The following is a 22108-nucleotide window of genomic DNA, read 5'->3' on the forward strand; positions in this document are numbered from 1 at the left end:
GTGTGCCCCAATTTCAGTTACGATACTGGTTTGATGTTAATACGGGGATGGCTTTGGCACAGTTTGGGCGCTGAAGTGGGAGGAGGGGGGAAGGGATGTTGGGAAAAGTTCAAATAGATGCACTGTGTCTGAGAGGCATTGCAACCTCCTTAATTGCCAACTACACTGTTGTGCCTATGTTACTCATAAACAGAGGATTTGTACTGCCACGCGCACTTAGGCAACTAGTTTACGGGCTATCTGGTATAGCAGGACCCGGCATGGATGGTCAACAACCAGACCTAGCGCTATGACGCAACATAATACACTAAAATTCATCACATGGAACATTAGAGGCTTAGGCAACCCAAAGAAGATAAGGCAAATGTTTGCGTTCTTTAACAGGTTACTCGTAGATACACGTAGATATTGCCTTTCTGCAAGAAACGCACTTGGCACCTGGCAGCACATCAACATTGGGCACTAGGTGGGCGGAGTCGGTTACTAGCTCAAGCTACTCGACATATTCAAGAGGGGATAGCATACTGATAAGAAAAGGGACACACTTCCAGATTTCGAACATACACAAGGATACAGAAGGCAGGTATGTCATAGTAGTGGGTAAGGTGAGGCAACATCAGGTTACCTTGGTAAACGCGTATGGCCCTAACATGGACGACCCTCAGTTTTATGAGACTCTATGACACGCACTTGCAGACATACAGACTGAACATATATTATGGGGTGGCGATTTTAATGTAACGTTAACAGAAGGACTGGACAGAACGCTACACACGGTAGAGCTCCATTTGAAGGCGAGGGCGATGCTCACTGATGCGATGGAAAACTTACACCTGGGCGATATGTGGAGGATATTACATCCGGGGGAACTAGTGGCGACGCACATAAATGCGGCTCATAACAGCTGGTCTAGGCTGGACTTCTGGCTAGGCACACAAGATGTACTATAGTGGGTAGTCATCAAGCACCTCCCCAGAACACTGTTGGACCACAGCCCTGTGCTCCTGGAGATACGAGTCCCTCATTATGTACCACCGCCATTCACATGGCGTTTTAATGCACAAGCATTGCGAGACCCATTATATGTTGACACCATCCAGAAAGCAGTATTAGATTATTTTGAACTAAATTTCCCCACGACGGAAGACCCATGCCTGCTATGGGAAGCTTTCAAAGCCACAATACGGGGAGTATGCATAAGCACGACCTCAGGCATTTTAAAAGATATAAGGCAACAATTAAAGGCTTGTGAGAAGGCCATACAAGAGTTGGAAAGGCGATACACACAAACTGGGGACACCGCCTTGTTGGGCGAAATACAGGCACTACTGACAGAACATCGAAAATTTGGAGAGGACGAGCTAAAATATATATTCAAACAAACAACTGCAAGGAGGTATGGAGAGGGGGGACGACCGGGTAGGGCCCTGGCTGAAAAGATATGTACAGGCAGAGCACCACAACACGTCACAGCGATTAAAACCAAGGCGGGCACACTCACACATGACATCAAGAACATTATGGGAGAGTTCATGGGCACATATGGCTCATTATACGAGGCACGACCGTTGATACTGCAAGAAGAAATGCTGGACTACATGGCGGATGTGGAGCTGGCGTGGTTGGCAGAAGGACATAGGGAATACCTAGCTCGCCCCATTACAGTGCAGGAAATTATAGACACCATTAAGCGGCTGCCGAATGGAAAAGCTCCGGGACCAGACGGTTTCGTAGTCGAATTTTATAAAACATTCGCGGACCTACTCGCTCCACATCTGGTAAAGCTATATGAAACGGCACTCGAGGCACAAACACTACCGTCGTCGATGAGGGAAGCACTGATCATTGCATTATTAAAACCAGGCAAGGACGAGGAACACTGTGACTCCTATCGCCCTCTCTCGCTCATAAATGTAGACACTAAAATTATAGCGAGCATATTGGTTGACAGACTGAAACCACTAATGCCGCTGGTGATTAGGCCCGACCAATCCGGTTTTATACCGGAAAGATCAACCACACATAACACCCGCACGTTGTTTGCCCTGGCGCACTATCTAGCACCTGAAATAAAGGCTGTAGCAGTTTTGTTAGACGCGGCCAAAGCGTTTGATACGATAGATTGGCCCTTTCTCCACGCAATACTTATACGAATGGGTTTTCCACCACTGTTTATTGGATGGATAACGATGCTATACACGAACTTAACTGCACGCATTAGGATAAATAAACATCTCTCGGACCCAATCGCAATTTGTCGCGGTACCAGGCAGGGGTGTCCGCTATCACCTATGCTGTTTGCCCTCATACTTGAACCATTGGCTTGCAAAATCAGACAACACCACCACTACTCAGCCATACAACTCCCAACACGCCCCATACACATATCATTGTACGCAGACGATATGGTGCTGTATGTAAAAAACCCGGAACAGCATCTTAACCCATTATTGCGCGAATATATAAAATTCGGCCAGTACTCAGGGCTTCAGATAAATTGGAATAAGTCCCATATTCTGTCACTGACAGATGGTACTCACCCGACAGCCCTGGACTATCCTCTTGAATGGCAAGATGATCCGACCAGGTACTTGGGAATATGGTTCCACAGGGACCCGGAAGTGGTTATTCGTACTAACTACGGGAGAGCTATATCCTCACTGGAAGACAAGATCAAACGGTGGAATAAGCTGCCGCTGTCACTGGCTGACAGACTTGCCATTGTGAAAATGGTACTGCTCCCCAAGTTCCTTTACTTATTCAACAACATTCCTATCAAACCTCCTGCAGAGGTATTCCATAACATCAAAACCCTCATACTGAACCTAATTTGGGCGGGGAAACAAGCCAGGTTAGACTTACACACGATGACACTACCATATGCTAAGGGAGGCTTCAAGGTCCCAGATCTCTATCTTTATTACCTATGCGCTCAGGCGCAATTTGTGCATTACTGGTACCACGAGATACCCTTCCTGACTCATGTTGCGGTAGAAAAGGGAGATGCAGACCCAATCCCGCTGACAAGTATTTTGCTGCATAAGAGAGTTAAGTTACATGAGCGAGACATCAACCCGGTCAACACCACAACTGAAGCGTGGAGACTATTGGGTAAGGTAGCACACAGCCTGCCACTCTACGCTCCTGCACTCCCACTAGCTCACCATCCGGCCCTATCAGTTATGCAGGAGCAGGTTGGAATGGATTTACTGAGGCACGCCGGCATAGACAGAATGGGTGACTTATATAGAGATGGAATGTTTCAGACTCTTGACAAGCTCGATTATATTAGCAACCCAACACTGCTGTTTAGTTTCAACTACTATAGGTTGCAAAGGGCGACGAGAGAATATTTTTCCACCTTTCCGGAAGAACCTCAGACGCTAGCCCCTTTACAGCTAGTTCTCACAACACCCACACCTTCTCATTTAGTGTCCAGGTTATACACTAGCGCGAAGACAAACATTGGAGGGAACACTGAGGGGACAAGGGAAAAATGGAGCAGGGCATTAGACCATACACTTTCGGAAGAGGAATGGGAAACCACCTGCCTGCTAACGGGCTTGCTTACGCCTAATGGCAACCTAAGGATCATCCACTATAAATATATCCACCAAATGTATCATACGCCACACAGACTACACAGGTACGGCTTAAGAGACAACTCCAACTGTATAAGATGTGGGCAGGAAAATGCAGACTTTATGCACTTAGCATGGCAATGTCGCCCTGTGGCGCATTACTGGGAGCAAGTGGTACAGGCCCTTAATGACATACTGGGGGCAACTTTGCAGTGTACGGCCAAAATCTGTTTATTAGGTATAGTGCCGCAGCTAAGAGCGCAGAGGCGTAAACTTTGTGTAGTAGCCCTCTTAATGGCAAAACGGAGAGTGTCCTTACATTGGAGCAGTAAATTGAAGCCCAAGATGAAAAACTGGTTGGAGGATTTAACGTATTGTTGTGACACACTCGCCACATTTGAGGAAGAATTGCCAGCAGGTTCACGCCCCAGAGATTACTGGGCTCTGTTTCGACAGTACTTGTTAACAAATTCATTAGAACAAGATGCTTCTGGGGTGCTGGGTTGAATCTAGCCACATGACGATGAGTACGGATATATGTTGTGTAATGGGAGGGGGGGGGAGAATGCTGTGACACAGTGCTTTGAGTTCTAGGGGTTTTCTTAATTTGTTTCTTTGTTTTACTATAGTTCTATATAAAATACAAAAAATGTAAGAACAAGAACGTAGCTGGCCAGGATTACAGCATTGTTTTGCTTCACACATGTCTGTTATTTCACGAAACGCCGCCGGACCTAAGGTTGTCGGCTGATGGGCCGTGTATGAAGATCGACAGACTTACCAACTCATATAAATGTGTAGCCGGCCTCATATGGTTGTAGGCGACGAAAGTGTACTTTGTTTCTGTGACAATGTGAAATAAATATCTTACATCAAACAAACAAAAAAAAACAATAGAAGGTTGCTCCTATCTGCAGGTAATGGAATACATCAGTAGTCAGATATCTATCCCTCGCTATAATTTTGAGGTCCAAGGCTAATTCATTATTGAAAATCATGTTAGTGAATTTTAGAAATTGGTTTTCATCATGAATCTAATCTATAAACATATCTGCTAGTTCCTTTTTCCCATGCCAGAATGATAGAAATGTCATCAATGTACGAAAGACATAGTTGTAAATAGAATCTGTGTTGATTCTTGTTGGAAAAGATATGATCGATCTCCTACTTACGTACGTACAGACAGGCAAGACTGAGGACAGAGGGACTGTCCATCAAACTACTGTCCATCGAGCAGCTGTGTTTGTAGGCACAGAGTTCCATCAAATTCAAGGTAAATCTTCATAAGCGCAATCCATGCCAAATCAATTACAAAATGTTTAGGTGTAATGTAACCTTAGTCAGAATGGTAAAGAAGCTCTTCTCACACCCTCATCCTCTTGTGGGATACCTGTATAAAGTGATTCTGTTTCTAGACCAATAAGGAATAATTCCCTGTTCCAATCAAATTGTATATGGCAGTAGATTTAGTATCTCTTTAGTATTTTTTAGAGGGAATTTTTACAACCAGAGGTTGACGAAATCAGTCATAGAATATTGACAGAGGTTCCAGAACATAGCCAATCCTGAAGACAAATTGACATCACAGAGGTGGTCTGATGGGTTTATACATTTTGGGGAGAGTTTATAAATAAGGCATTTTTGGATTCTTGGGCATCAAAAATTCAGCCTCGTTTTTAGAGCTCCAAACGCTATGTATAGCCTCTTGTTCCATAGCCCTGATTTCTGTAAGTAATTTACTGGTGGGATCTCTTAATGGCCTGACAATGATGGGTATCCCGTACCAGACGACGGCACTTTGCTCTGTAAGCAGCATCAGACTAAATATAAAAGTTCCTTGCTTGTCTGCAGATTTAATCATCAAATCCAAGTTGGAATTCCTTTCCTGTAGTGGAGTTTTTGCTTGTTGTGTCAAGTTGTATAAAGTGCAGCTATCCACTGGATCAATGTTTTTGACTTCGTTGTTTACAGTCTGTTCAAATACTAATACCTCCATTGGTATACTTTTAAGTGGAGGTGTAATCGAAATATGTACTATATAGCTCTCTGTCTTTCATCTCATGTATGTTTGTTTTGTTTCTGAAAAAAATATCAGATTTTCCCAAAACATTGGTTAATTCGCAACTGAAATGAAAAAAGTGAAAATTTACATCTCAAATTAAATTCGGGCATAGTATGTTTCGATACAGAGTAGGCATGGGCGGAAAATCCGTTCCGCTCGCGGATTTTGCGGATTTTCGGGAAATCCGCAATCCGCGAGATTTGCGAATTTCCTGCAAAATCCGCAAATCCGCGAGCAGCGGATTTTGCTCGCACTGCTCGCACTGTTCGCGTGAGTTCGCGCCCCGCGAATAAGTGCGAAATTGCAGAAATACGATCTAAGCAAAACTGAAAGTAACTACTTACCAGGTTCAAAAGTTCAGGCACATCATTAGTAGCCATTTCCTGTAGTGCTTCCTGAGGGGCCCCTCCAGAGTTCAGTTGCCAGTTGAAACTATTATGTGACCCTGCTCTGAACCTCAGAATAGTTACACATATGCCACAAAGGTCATGAATTACAGCTAAGGGAGACAAGCAGGAGCCAGGCTGGAAGTTAAAATCCATTAATCAGCCCCTAATTCATTATTGTCAGTTGGGGCAGGGCAGGTGTTGTAACTAATTTTGCAACAATGAAAGCACTTAGCAAGTGCAAAAGATCACTAATCAGGGCGCACTAAGGAAGCAGGTGCCAGCTAAAAAAATATTCTGTGACACATTAATCAGCCCCAAATTAATTCAGGTCACTTGAGGCAGGGAAGGTGTGCTTTGCTTTGCCGAAAATAATGTACACTGGACAACCAGAGGGTGTGGTGATGAAACAGAGGGTGGCATGGGTGGGCCAGAGGGTGGCATGAGTAGTCAGAGAGTGGCAGTGGTGACAGAGAGTGGCAGTGATGAAGAAGAGTGTCCCAAACAGGTTGGACACGTAGAAACAACAAGTTCGCAAAACTTGCGACCCGACAGGTAAGTTTGCAAATTGCGAAATTGTAAAAACCCTCGCGAACTGGCAGAAACACGGGCGAACACAAAAAAAAAAAAAAAATCCGCAAATTCGCGGGAATTCGCGGATTTTGCGGATTGCGAGTTCGCAAATCCGCAAATTCGCGGATTGCCAATCCGCAAAATCCGCTCATGCCTAATACAGAGCCGATTCCTTTATTTAGTAACCTTACTTGATCATCAGTAAGAGAAGTGTTTATTAAAATGATAGCTAAATTGTCAACTTGCTTGTCCCTGGTTGTGCATTCTTGGAAATAATCCATGTTAAGCGTTGGTTGATATCTTCCCACTGCATTTTGCGCCATTTTGTCTTTCCCTGTTTGCTACTCCAGGAAGGCTGATGGCAGCCAGCTGCATAGGCTTCCCAGTTTGTTCTGCCCTTGCTTTGATCTACTTCTGCTTGAAGTCAGCATCATCCCTACCTGCTCTGAGAGCCATCACCTCGCACAAGGGCCAAAGCTGCGTCTGCACTGTAGCTGGGAAATAGCATCTGAAAAGGAACCCCTCGGAACCAATTCCAGCGCTTTAGACAGTGGAAAAAAATCTCCTGTCTGAAAAATGAGTACGAAGGTGGGGCTCAAACATCCCACTTTGTTACAATTGCAAGATCTTCTTGAGCAAAAAAGAGAGTGCTCTCAGAGTACTGGAGGAGCTGCTGTGTTCTAGAGTTGGTGTTTGCATAGCAGCCAGTTTCCCAGGCATGAAGGGGCATCTTCTGAAGAGTTGCTAAGAAAGCAACCAGAGAACCTTAATATTTTTCTAATTACTTTGCAATGGCAGAAGAGTCAAGTAGAAGCAATAACTCAACTTTTACTGAAAGTGCATAGTGATAAAGTTTGAGGTTGTTGTCCTAGTCATATAGACAAGTGTTGGTGAAGATCTATTTTAGATACTTATCTCCTTCTATGTTTAGTTACAGGAAATACATGTTCCACGTCAAAGTACAGAGAGTTGGCTACACAATGATATCTCTAACATAATGCAATTCACTGTTAAAGTAAGAATAGGGACTTTCGTGGAAATTTACTAAAGATCTGTTTTTGCCCTTAGACACTTACTACATTCTGCAGACATCCGTAATCAGTAGAAGTGACATGTCAGACTGGCACAGTACAATGTCTTTGTTTTCTCTCTTTATTACATTTTCCTTCTATCAATTTTACAACTGGCTCGAAAAGGATTTACTTTAAAAATACTTTATATACCACAACAATCAAATCTATGCAATCTCAATCAGTTTCTAGTGGCTTCTGAACAACACTATTCTGTACAATGCTTCATAAACAAAATGTGGTCCTCTGAAAGATTATTAAAAAGCTATCACGAGCTTCTACACATTGATCGTAACTTTGTCATCTTCAAGTCATATAAAAAAATCTATTCCATAGATAAGAGGAGATAATTGTACAATCCAGTGGGATTCATGTTCCATGCGATCTAGGTAAGTGGCACCATTTTACATGCAAAACAAAGTGCAGTAAAGGGTGTTAAATGTGCAAAGGAGAAGTGTGCACTATCAAGTGTAAACGCCAGGGACCCTATTCACAAAGGTAAATTTACCCACGATTAATCTGAACATTCAAATTTACTCTTACACATGGTAGTAAATGTACTACTTTTGGCTAGTAATCCAGGATTTTACCTCATTTGATAAATATATATTGAGAAATATAACATGAATGCTCTATCACACTATTACACCAGGCAATCTAAAAGCAACAATGGGAACAACAAAATGTGATGGCTGGAATCTCAGTCACTGGCAACTTCTCTGAGAATATCAGCTCTGGTTAGGCTGTGTCTGCTGGGGCAGTCCTAAGTGGCCCTGGAACAAGCCCTTCTAGAGCCACTGTCGAAGTTGCACTTTTCTGTTAAAGTATCCTCTACCACCAGCAGCAAAACCTTTTTGCTGCCACTTGTTGAAATCTGGTGCCCTCTTTTGCCCATTTGTCGAACACTATGGAGCAGCTGCCTAGCACCGGCCTTGGTGCAAAGCCTGTTTTTATTTCATTGGTCCCAGTTAGTAGTGGCGCAGTCAGCAAAAACACATTGGATTGAAATGCAGTCCAGCGTAATTACCAGTGGATGAATTTAAGCATTCCATCCATCTTCTTTTGTTTTCTTAGTCCAAAAGCTACCAGTGGATTCTGCAATGCAAGATATTAAATTGATACTGGTATAGCGCACTACTCACCCGCAAGGGTCTCAAGGCGCTTGTACGAATACCACTGTGGAACCCATCCTGGCTTTTCCATGTGAGGCTTCCACTCCTGGGCACCCCCAAGGTGGAGGCCAGGCATCTTTAGCATTGTGGGGGCCGCTGTGGAGATTAAGCAAGCTATTACCCAGAGTTGCAGAGTGGGACTCCATGATTGGAATAGGCACCGAGACGAGAATTATCAGGTCTGTGGAATTTTTGAGCCCAAGACCCGCCGAGGCAGGGAATTGAACCCTGGTCCCAGGGTAGACCTCTGCATCAGGTCTGACGCTCTAACCATTGAGCCACACTTCTCCACTCGGAATATTGAGAGGGCTTGTCTCTGTTCTCTGCCTAACCGCAGAGTATATTTTTTTTAGCTCCCGTCATATAAGGAGCAGCCATTATCACAGAAGAAATGATTGTGTGATTTCTGTTCCAGATTACATCATTATATAGTAGTTTGACTTAAATAAAGCAGCTTTGTTTCCTGCAGTCAACCTCAATACAGCAGCCTTGGTAGTTCCTGCAGCAGTTGGAGACATACATTCTCAGAACTCTGTGGAGCAGCTTTAAGAGGGTCATTGGTAATGCTCCTTCTCCGGCAGGTAGCTTTCATCTGTCAGATTACATTGGCAGCTTCCAAGAAAGCAGCATGGTGTTTCTAATAAATGTATCATTACAAAAACTGAAGCCTACTTCCAAATCCAGTTACAGCAAATGGGAACAGATCAAATGGGGAGAGATGATTGTTAGAGGCTTTGGACTGATGGGAGATTGTGCTGCTTCAATTAGGTGAGTCAAGTGGATCACACTAGCATCAGAGTGAGGCGGCTCCAGGTAAGAGAAAAGCAGGTCATTTGATTGGTTCTATGAGGTATTTCCTGGGGTCTACCGGCAATCAGATGTTAAACAGCAGTCACTGATGGGATTACCTTATCTTTCCTTTGAAGGCTTCAGGTGTCCCCCTCTGCTGTTCTCGGACCTCCACAACTCCTCTTCTAGAAATTCTAGGAGGCATATTCTCAAGGTCTTATCGACGAGTTATTGGCACTTTAGCGCCACAAAAGTGGTGAAATATTCATTGTCCCATTCTCAAGCTGGTGCAAACTGCCGAAATTGCCAGTTTTCCAGCGATAGTGCCTGCAAAAAACATTGCCACGGATGAGAGCGACAACTAACGCTAATACTATGCAGAGTAGGCGTTAACGTGCAAAAACACACGAAAATACCACTTCGTGATATTCTCAACGATCAGCCAGATTGGCGAAGCAATCCAAAAACAGGCAACAAGGTGAGTTAGCAGCAGGGAATGAACACCTGTCTTTTACTGCTGTTAAGCAGGACTAAAAGGGAGCCCAGCCCAGAGCCACATAGGCAGACCAACACATATCATGGAGCTGCTGATCATGCAGCTCGGAGACCTAAGAGGCCTAAAACACCCACCGCCACCACCCCCAGGCCCCCCCAGACTCCCCCAGACTACCACCGAGGCAGCCCAGAATAAGACAGCGGTCCTTCGGAAAAGGCACACCAGCCTCACAAACTTAACGCCTGATGAAGTAATTGCCCACTATAGGCTCAGAAGGACAAGCATCCTCCGCATCCTGACCCACATTGCCCACAGGCTGATGGTACCAAAACACTGGGGACAGCCAACATCCCTCGTCAGACAAAGCTGCTGACTGTGTTGCACCTGTTGGCCTCTGGTACCTTTCAACCAATAACTGCCAGAGTCGGAGGAGTCTCACAGCCAGCCCCATCAAAGTTCCTCACAACTGTCTTGGATGCCATCATCATCTTGGTACCCCAGCACCATCACTTCCTCCACACTACGCAGGCACAGCTGGAGACCAAGCAAGGCTTCTACACCATAGCTGGCTTCCCGCACATGTTGGGGGCAATTGGCTGCACACATGTCCTACTTGTGACCCCCTGCCTATACTGCACACAATTACCGCAACAGAAAGCACACGCATTCCATCAACGTGCAGGCAGTAGTGGACCACCGGGGACTCTTCATCAACGTCGTCTTTAACTACCCAGGCAGTGTGCATGATTCCTACATCTTCTGACAGTCCATCATCAACCATCGCTTCGAGGTTGGCACCTACGGAAATGCACTGCTCGTTGGTAAGTACCAAATGAACACACCACACACCTCAGCTCCACAATCATGCAACTCACAACTGTGGGACTGCACACATTACAACATCACATACCACATGACAAACAACATGCCCACCTACCAGACACGACAACACAAGGAACTGTGGTAACAGATGCCAGCCATGTAGACAAGCCATCCACGTCATGGCACCTCTGCCACACAATAGCAGGATGTGGTGAGAGGTGGGAACCAAGTATGTGCGAAGGAGGCAAGTGACCCAAGGATCAGAATGAACACAATGCCAAGTGAGGCGGTGATGTGCTGGACAGGCTCAAGTATGCAGAGCACAGACATGTCTATATTGACATATACTGCCGGTGAATGTAGTGTCGTAGACAGTGGACGCAACCATGTTACCTCAGGCAGTGGGGCAGACCTTGGACATATAGCTGTGTTGTCCCCCCGTAAGCGTAAACGGAGTTGGCTGGGCCAGCGTTGAAGTGGAAATTAATAGCCATGGGCTCAGGGCGTGGTTCACTTATGGGATGGCCACCAAAGCGACTACTGCATGTGTCTCTGTGTCAGCCATATCCTGACCATAGGCCTACACACACGTGGCCGACCACCTTCAACGGCCAATACCCCAGGGTCGTCGTCAGGCTTTTGGACATGCGCAGACAGTCATGACAATGGTGTGTCTTAGGAGTGCAAGGAGGCAACCGCGCAGCGCACACAAGTCAATAGGCTTGGTGGGAGTGAGGAGCAGCTGTGAGGCAACGTAATATTCATGGATGGCGCTCATTTGCCACATGCAAGAAATGTCAAACATGGTGATCAAGGATCTGCACTTTGCCCGTGGATGATGAAACCCCTCCGAGCCCCGAACACCCAGGCCCAGAGGCTGTACAATGCGGCCCACAAACGCACAAGGGCATATGGCCGGGATGCCCGCCACCCCCTCCCAACACCAATTCCCAATGGGAGAAGACAGACACAGGTTTGAACTTTTGGAAGGCGGGGGGGAGTTACCCCCCCGGCCGTATTTATTAAAATATGAAACAAAATTTAAAACATTTAATAAAAGTTTCATGAATTATGTACAATTTTACATTTATTACATTTCGATGAAGACATGTTCTTTGGCTAATCTTAACAGATCTCTAATATAAAGGTTTCCTAGCCGAGTCTAGCATCCTCTAAATGCATACTGTAGTAATCCACTCAAAAAGTTGAATTAAGATGACTTTTATTCAAGCCAAAATATGTAGTAATCCACTCAAAAAGTTGAATTAAGATGACTTTTATTCAGTACAAGTCAAGTACAGCAACCATCAGCAAACCCACAAATACTGGTTTAAATTGGAACAAACCCACAAATACTGGTTTAAATTGGAACATTTACATTGATGCAATTCCACTGCATCATGACCGCATCATCTAATTCTAACCATTACCACATATCTTCCCCCCTATGGAATCAAAAAGAAAGAAAATAAGAAAACATTAGAAAATGTAACACATTGCAAAGTACAATACATATCAATGAACTGTTTTAGAAATAAATCACATTCACAATTTGCATTGCATCAAAACATACTTACAAATGAGACACTTTACACAAACTACCAAAACTCCATTTCTTCCCATTGTCTAATTCAACCACAGAGCCTTTAACTGAAACAACTTTATGTGGCTGAGAAAACTTACTTTCCCCCTTTCTTACAAAACCAAACTTCCTCACAACAACCCAATCACCTTCTTTGAAAATTAAATCCTTAACATGTCTCCTACTATCAAATTCCATCTTGTTGCGCCACTGACAATCAATAGCTCTCGATCTCATCTTTTCCCTATCAACCCAAACTTGATTTTTTTCCTTCAACCACATTGGAGACTCCTTAGTACCTGGTTCTCTTCCCTTCAAAGCCACAAAAGGAGAAACTCCAGTGACTGAATGTGATGTAATTCTGTGACCCCACATCATTCTTCACAACTCATCCTTCCAAGATAAACCATTAGCCAAAGAAAGCTGTATGGAATCCATTATCATTCTATTGACCCTCTCTACAAGTCCATTTGCCTGCGGACGGAACAAAGCCACTCTCTCATGACTAATGCCCAAACTTAGAAGAAAACTAGTCATATCTGAAGAAACTAACTGAACACCATTGTCAGTTATGAGAGTTTTGGGTATCCCTTCTTCCAAGAAAACTTCTTTCAAGAATGCAATCACATTTGAAGTGCAAATTTGCCCCATAGATTTGCAAGTAAACCACTTGCTATGGTAATCCACTAACACTAGCAAAAACCGATTATTGCAACCCAATTTGTCAATTGGACCCAAAACATCCAAGTCTAATTTCTCCCAAGGTTTCATGGGCAATTCCAAACACCTCAACGGAGGTTCCCTTGTAATCTTCACTTTATCACTATTGCTACAAGCATGACAATCACGCACAAGATCCTCCACATTCTTGTCCATTTCTGGCTACCAATAAAATTCATTGTGCTTTGCACGCGTGGGTTCGTATCCCATCCTCGTCGCCAAAATATGTAGTAATCCACTCAAAAAGTTGAATTAAGATGACTTTTATTCAGTACAAGTCAAGTACAGCAACCATCAGCAAACCCACAAATACTGGTTTAAATTGGAACATTCACATTGATGCAATTCCACTGCATCATGACCGCATCATCTAATTCTAACCATTACCACATACATTCTAAATTAAAATTGTACATCCTAGCATTAAGGGCCAACGGCAAGGTCTTAACCGGTGTCAGATCCCTACTACCAAAATCCCGCCCTCACGGTGTGAGTGGCGCATGCGCAGAGGACTTTACCCTCATTGCCAACTGCAACTTCCCTTGTCGTGGGGGCCCCCTTTTCACTCGATGCCATTTTAAAGGTCGTCCGAGTTCCCGTGTGAGGTATCTGTAGGAAGGACAGCGTGGACTCCCCCCCATCCCCACACTCTCTATCTGCCGTCGCGGATATCCGGCCCCCGGGAAATTCGTAGGAGGGGCATCTAGCCGCCTCCCCCCTGGGAGGGGCCTTTGGCCGTCTCCCCCTAGGCGACCCATCCTTAGTGGGTGCTGCCTCCCCGTGGAAGGGGCCAATGGCCGCCTCCCCCCGGGCGCTCCCATACATTCTGGGTGGCGCCCCCCTCTAGGGACCTTGAAATTACTGCTCACCGATCATGACCTTACCGCCACAGGCCGGATAGTTGACCGACTATCCGGCCCCCCCACTCCTCCTAAAGGTCATGCTTCCTCAAACCCCTTAGCCATGCTATGAAGTCTCCTATGAGTTAATCATTTCCCTCCCTGGACAGGTGAACCCCATCATTCAGATACATGTGATCTCCCCGAATACACCCGTGAGGAATGCTATGCAACTGCGCGGAGCGAAACAATTTCCCAACTTTATTGTTAACCCTTTTCACAGAGTGGTTCAACGCTGACACTGAAATGCCCCCCCCACCAACTCTTCCTGGGGATCATGTGGGACCAGGCAATCATGCACCCCGGGACTTTTTTAGCCAACCAGCAAACTGCCGACAGGATGTGTTCTAATAACACTCGTCTTCCCAGTGTCACCAAGTCATTGCCCCCCAGGTGTAGTATGACTACAGATGGCGGTGACCTTTGCCGCCCTAAAAGACCCTCAAAAAACGATTGAAATTGGTCAAAACAGAGCCCGCCCTTCCCATGGAAGGTCACTCTGTACCCGTATTCCCCAGATGCGTGAGTCGCGTCACCTGCCTTGAATAAGTCCCTGGCGCGCCTCACATATGAGTGGCCCACGACCCATACCACTCTCTCTCCAGTCGGTGATCCTCGACCGCTGGTCTCCTGATGCTGGGTCGACTTCCAATTCCGCCCCGCGTGACAGGCTCGCGAAACTGTAATTCAAACAAAAGACAAGAAGCGTGAGGTCATGTCAATTGATCTTTACAACATGTGCAATCGCACATACCTTTTGAAGCAATTCGAGGACCAACGGCCTAGCTGCTTTACTTCCTCTGCACTCTGACCCCGGGCTGTAGCCTCAGTAGCAGCCCCTATCCTAAATGAGTGGGTCCCAAAATCGCACGGGTCCATGCCCGCGGCAACGATTGACAGCGCCAGCACCCTCTGAAACTGAAATCTCGTCCGTGGGGTGCCATCCTTGTGCCTAAGCAAGCTCCCCCCCATGTAGCTGTCCTCAGTGCCAAGTATTCCTCTAAACACTTTATCGGACAAGTGGGGGACCCCCGTGCGCGCTGCACGATATCACTATCCCCCATAGCTCCCTGGTCAGTCTTGGACCTGGCTATCGAGATTACCATCGAATCACCCCATATTTGGACGTGATCCCTGCCCAGCCTCCCTCTATATCCTTCTTGTTCCTTGCGACGAGTTCGCTCACCCGCATAGCCCCATGGAATGCCAAGGCGAAAGCTGCCCGGAACAGAACTGCTTCGAAAAGGGAGGAGCACGTCCCATCTAGCTTTGCTAAAAGTAGAGACAATCTGTCTAAACCAATCGGGCGCCTCGTATCCTGCTTGCGACCCTCGAGGCGTTGCCAGCCACGGAGTGCCTTCCTAACCAAAAAGGACCCGTCGGATCTCTTATGCCATGCACCTGTGCCATGAACGAAATGGCTGCCTATGTCTATTGGCCGTTGCCGCTGATCGGCCTTCTCTGTGCAGCGCAACCAGGAGCCCCAGGAAGGATTCCTCCTGACCCCAGCTCTGTCTCCCTGATGGACCCAAAAATGTGCAGTAGGAACGAAACGCTCCTTCGTATGCCTTCCTTGTCCTGGGAGCTAAGCTGGCTGCCACGAGGTCTTGTAATCCGGGGCACCGATTAGCCATAGTGCTTCGAGGAACGGTGCCGCCACTAGGTCCGCTGTGGGTAAATAGCCCCTGAAAGCCTGCATGTGTGAACGAGAGAGTGCATCAGCTGCATAATTCAGTACGCCTGGCACATGTTTTGCCCTGAACTGTACATTCAATCTCATGCAACGTAATACAATTTCTTTCAATAATCTCAAGATCCACTTGCAGCGGGCTGCCTGCTGGTTAATGCACTCAACCACAGTCATATTATCAGACCAAAACACCACCGAGCGGTCCCTGAAGTCGTCTGGCCATGCCATCAGAGCAACCCAAATGGGGAATAGCTCCAAGAACCCAATGTTACCTGTCAGACCGCTGGAGTGCCACCACGTCGGCCATACTTGCGCCGACCATCGGTTACCAAAGATGGCGCCAAATCCCACGCTCCCAGCTGAGTCAGTCCACAAACCTAGTTCATCCGAAGATGCTGGTGGCGTGTTTCACACAACTCGACCGTTGAAGTCAGCCAGAAATGCCAACCAAATGCGCATATCCTGGCGAACCTCTGCCGACAGTCTTGTACGGTGGTGTCCCTCCTTGAGACCAACCATAGCTTGTGCAATAGAGCGTGAGAAGGGGCGGGCCATTGGTATCACCCTTAAGGCAAAGTTAAGCTGACCCACTGTTTGCTGTAACTGGTGCAGGGTCACTTTCTCCTTGCCCAGGCATTGTGTCAAGGAAGCCCTAAACTTGGCCACCTTTTCCATCGGTAAACGGAAACATCCTACCACAGAATCGAGCTCAATTCCCAGAAACTCCAGTGAAGTAGATGGTCCAACCGTCTTACCTGGTGCCAATGGGACTCCGAACTCCCGCATGAGCATGCACAAGTCCAGCAGCGCCTGCGCACATGTCGTATCGCCGGCTGCTCCCAGAAACAGGAAGTCATCAGATAGTGCATAACATGCCTATGCCCTGTGGCCTCGGTGAATGCCCACTCTAAAAAACAGCTGAACATTTCAAAATAGGCACAAGAAGTGGAGCAACCCATAGGCATGCATTTATCCATGTAATAACTCCCCTGAAATGCAAAACCTAGCAAGCGCTGATCTTGCGGGTGTACCGGGAGCAACCGGAATGCCGATTCGATGTCCGATTTCGCCATCAGCGCTCCGGGGCCCAGGTGATTTAACATGGCCACGATATCATCGAACGATGCGTACCGCACCGAACAAATATCTGGGTCAATGGCTTCGTTCACCGAAGAACCCCTTGGGGCAGACAAGTTGTGAATGAGTCTAAACTCCCCTGGGCCTTTCTTCGGGACCACCCCTAGTGGGGAACACACGAAATCCGCCACCGGCGGGCGGTGAAAAGGCCCCGCCACCTGCCCCAAGCTGACTTCTTTGGAAATTTTTCTTGCAGCTACGCTTGGGTTATGTTGGACAGATAACTGATTTTTACAAAAGGAGTCCCCCCGAAAATCCCCCGCCGGGATGTTGAAGCCATATAGGAATCCATTCCTCAACACCCCGGCGGATACATGATCAGGGTATTTGTTCAACCAAGGAGTCAGAGCCATGATATCGACAGGTGTAGACAATCGGTTAAAAAACATCACCTCACTCTTGCTTAGACCCCCCTTTTCCTCCTGTTCCGCTGTTTTTAGATCTACAGCTACTCTCCGGGTGTGAGAAGTTCCCACAGCCCGCACACGCATGCCTGAACCTACATGTTCCCTGGGGCCTGCTACAGTTGCCTCTATTGAAGCCCCAACAAACCTCCCACTTGCCGCCATTCCCGCCAGTCTTGGGCTGATATTCCCCACCGGCGCCTGCTCGAAAGGGCACCGCAGGCTTTTGGCGAGCTGACCCCGACCCGCTCCCGCCCGGCGAGGACGTACCTGCCGCCCCAGGCAAGAGCTGCTTGTGCCATGACACTGAGTCGAGGCAATCCCAGGTCAAAGTTGCATCAAACTCTTTCGCTTTTCGGAATTTCATATCGTAACCTTTCTACTCGTCCCCCTCATACATGGTATAAAAATCCATAATCCTATTCTGATAACAGGTCAACTCAGTCATGACTTCAGGCTTTCGTTCCCCCATGACTGCCGTAAATATCAAAAAGGCCTTTACCCAATTCGCTACAGTCTTATCGACCCTAAATTCTGCCATCTTGGCCCGCCATACACTGGGGTGCCATAAATCCTTCTGGGATTTTTCATATTCCATCTCGCGATGGTCAGTCAACAATGAAAACATATTCACATATTTCTCCCCCCATATCAGTTCCTTTGTGGCCGCAGGGATGTGCTGGGCCACCCTTTCGCGCCTTGAAGGTAATGAACCCTCCCCTGCCATTGGCAATGTGTGCTTACCAGGTTCGACCGTCGTGTCTGCCGCCTTTTCCCGGCTAACCGCAGGTCCTCCCGGCGCCACCTGTGGGGGAACAAGAGGAACATTCGCCGTCGCGGCCTCTCTCGACTGCCGTAACTGCCCGATTATTAGTCTAGCCTCCTCGGCCGGGTCCCCCGCGGCCACTGCCCCCCCCGCTTTCTTCTTGAGCCATGGCAACTGCCGCTAACTGGATGGCCAGTTCCGGGGCATCTCCTCATCATTAACAGGAGTAATTACAACCGGGATTGGTAAACCTATATCTGGGTTTGGTACCGGGCTGTCCGCCGGTGTGATGGGGGCGACTGGGGGTACCTTAGGAACCGGATCTTCCCCAGAAACCGCCCTCCTCTTAACACGCTTCCCCCTACCCTCAGGGACGACTCCTGGCAAGGCCGGGCCTATTACCTTCTTAGGACGGCCTGAGCTGTTCTGGGCCGCCAACTGTTTTTTAACATCGGCCAAACCTCGACCGATCGAGTCAACTTTACCGAGTTTTCGGTCCATGATCGCCATTCGGTTCGACAAGGTGCGCAGTACCTTCTCCAACTCGGAGCTCTTTCCTGCTTCCTTGCCGGCCATAGCTTCGTGTACCCTGCGCTAGTTGATCAACGAGGTCCTGGATCTTTCGTACTCCAAATAACTGAAAGAGAAACAACAAGATTACAAGTTCTCAAAATTGCCGCTTGTTCCGTCGAGGGCTCACGAGCAACGAGTTGGTGCAGCCTTCAGAGCACAGGAACAAGAGGACGCTTCTTCGGATTCCCGCTCTATTTATCCATCTGCGGGAGGGCGGGGGACCCTCCTCCGGTACGCCTACTGGGGCGTGGTCTTCCGTGCAGGTGTCTAGGACAACCCCTCCTGGGCGGGAAAGGGGGCGCCCCGGCTACGCCACTTCGGGCATACCAGCCGAGCCACGCCTCCCGCCCAAAATGGTTTCCCGGGGGATCGGGGCACCCAACCATACGTTCGGGGGGACCGAGTGGTCGCCCCTTTCCATTGTATTGCGCTCATTTGGCATGTTGAAGTCACGTTTCAGGTGCCTGGACATCACAGGTAGAAGACTCCTGTACAGCCCGCAAATAGTGTGAAAGATGATCATTGCATGTTGTGTGTTGCACAACATATGTGTATGGACCAATGCCCCATGGATCCATGTTCCAGATGCACCGGACGAGGATGATGAGGATGAGGCAGGTGGACCACACCCCAGTGCAGCAGCAGCAGGAATAGCCCGAAGGGACACTATCATTAACAATTTCTTCACATGAGCATGTCACATTGGGACTGTCCTTAGCAATCATGGTTCAGGACAAAATGACCACAGGCACAGCACGTGCAAATTAATTAATTCCGAGACAGATTCCCTGTGTGCCTTTCACTCCTCTGCATTAGGACATCACTCTGACAAGTTTAAGTGCAAAATTTAGTGCTGACAAATTCACCAATGGCAATTAGATGGTGGCAGTGTCACCTCCGTTATCGGGATCCTGTTTTCCTGCGGACTGAATCGCGTCTTCCTCTTCTTCTTCTCCTTGCCCTTCCCTGACCCTGGGGTCCCAGGCTGGTCATCCATGGGGCTTGTGGGGTTCTGGTGGTCCTATGTACTTGCTCCGTCTACCTCCATGGTGCTTCGCAGTTATTTGGGTTCTGTTTGCGTATTTTTGTGCCGCTTTAATGCTGTTTTTTGCAGCCTGACTTGTGGGACTTGCAGGACTGGCTCTGCTTATCACTGACTTTTTTATAGCAGTTGGGCCCAACGCAACTTTTTTCGCGTTCGGGTATGGATTTGTAGCGCCGTCCCGTTAATGTTATCGTGACATTTGATGAGTTATGGGGAAACTATTGCATGTTACCGCCGTGTTGAGAATGTGACATTGACACAGTTATTTTCCCGCGATAGACGGCAATATGTGAAATTGTGTTAACCTATTTTGGCGATGATTATCGTACGTTCTTGAGAATATACCCCGAGATCTTTAAAAGGGTAGGCAGACATAATATCGATTTTTAAATATCGACATACAATAATGTAGATGTTTAAATATCGAATGGACAGAATATAGAAGGTAAGTAATATCGATAGTTTTAATATCGATGGGACAGAATTTTGAAGGTAAGTAATATCGATTTTGTTAATATCGATGTTAGTAATATCGATGTTACTAATATCGATGTTAGTAATATCGATGTTACTAATATCGATTTTTATATGATTTCTATGTATATTATTATGTATTTAATATGTATTTTTTTTAATGTAATTTAATTACATTTTGTATTTTAGTACCGTAGCGTGTTGTGGGTTTATAGGGGAATAGGGTGGGAAGTAATTTATTTATACTAAATTAATTATTATTTTTTAGGAATCATAAACTAATTTTAATTATTGGTAATTCATTTTTATTAATTGGTAATTAATTTAAATTGATTAATTGGTAATTATGTTCTGTGGTGGGTTGTGGGTTTATAAGGGAATAGGGTGGGAAGTAATTTAATTATACTAAATTAATTATCAATTGTTATGAATTATAAATTAATTTTAATTAATTGGTAATAATTTTTTATTAATTGGTAAATATTTTACATTAATTGATTAATTGATAATTATGTTCTGTAGCGGGTTATGGGTTTATAGGGGAATAGGGTGGGAAGTAATTTAAATGTAATTAAGTAATAATTTATTTTAATAAATTGTTTTTGTTAATTATATTATTGTTAATGAATTATTAATTGGTAATCAATTTGTATTAATTGATTAATTAATAACTATGTTCTGTAGTGGGTTATGAGTTTATAGGGGAGTAGGGTGGGAAGTAATTTAAATGTAATTAAGTAATAATGTATTTTAATTGTTTTTGCTAATTATATTATTGTTATTTAATTATTAATAGGTAATTCATTGTTATTAATTGATTAATTAATAATTATGTTCTGTAGTGGGTTATGAGTCTATAGGGTTGTAGGGTGGAAAGCAATTTAAATGTAATTAAGTGATAATTTACTTTAATTAATTGTTTTTGTTAATTATATTATTAGTGATTAATTATTAATTGGTATTTAATTAATATTAATTGGTATTTATTATTAATTTATTTGTACTTAATTATTCATTGGTAATTATGGTTTTAATAATTATGTATTGGTATTTGTAAATAGTTTAGATTTACTTAATAATTTAAAAAAATATATTTTAAAAGATTAATTTATTTATAAGAATGTTATTTTTAACTTCTATGCTATCCAACACTTTCCCTACTGTTGCACTCTCTGGAGTTGGAATAGTAATTTTTACCCCTACGCTATCCAACACTTTCCCTACTTCTGCACTCTCTGGAGTGGGAATAGTAATTTTTACCCCTACACTATCCAACACTTTCCCTACTGTTGCACTCTCTGAAGTGGGAATAGTAATTTTTACCCCTACGCTATCCAACACTTTCCCTACTGTTGCACTCTCTGGAGATGGAATAGTAATTTTTACCCCTGCGCTATCCAACATTTTCCCTACTGTTGCACTCTCTGGAGTGGGAATAGTAGTTTTTACCCTTGCGCTATCCAGCACTTCCCCTACTGTTGCACTTTCTGGAGTGGGAATAGTAATTTTTACCCCTACGCTATCCAACATTTTACTTACTGTTTTTTTTTTGGAGTTATAATAGTATTTTATTCCCTCTGTTATTTAATAAATTTTGTATAGTTTCAGCTAATGTCGTATATAATTAATTTTAAAATTATTAAAAGTAAATTTAATGTTTTAAATTTGTTTTACATAATTATTTCATTTTTATTTATGTTAATATTTAATGCGTATAGATGAATTTGTAATTTAGAATATTTTTTATTTTTTTATAATGTATTAAAATAATTATTAAAACTGATAATTAAGTAAGTATATATAATATATTATATGTATATTTTTAGTTGCTTTTTTATTAAATTATGTATATTACGTATTAATTTTA

Source organism: Lissotriton vulgaris, chromosome 5 (genome assembly GCF_964263255.1).
Source record: "Lissotriton vulgaris chromosome 5, aLisVul1.2, whole genome shotgun sequence".
NCBI lineage: Eukaryota > Metazoa > Chordata > Amphibia > Caudata > Salamandridae > Lissotriton > Lissotriton vulgaris.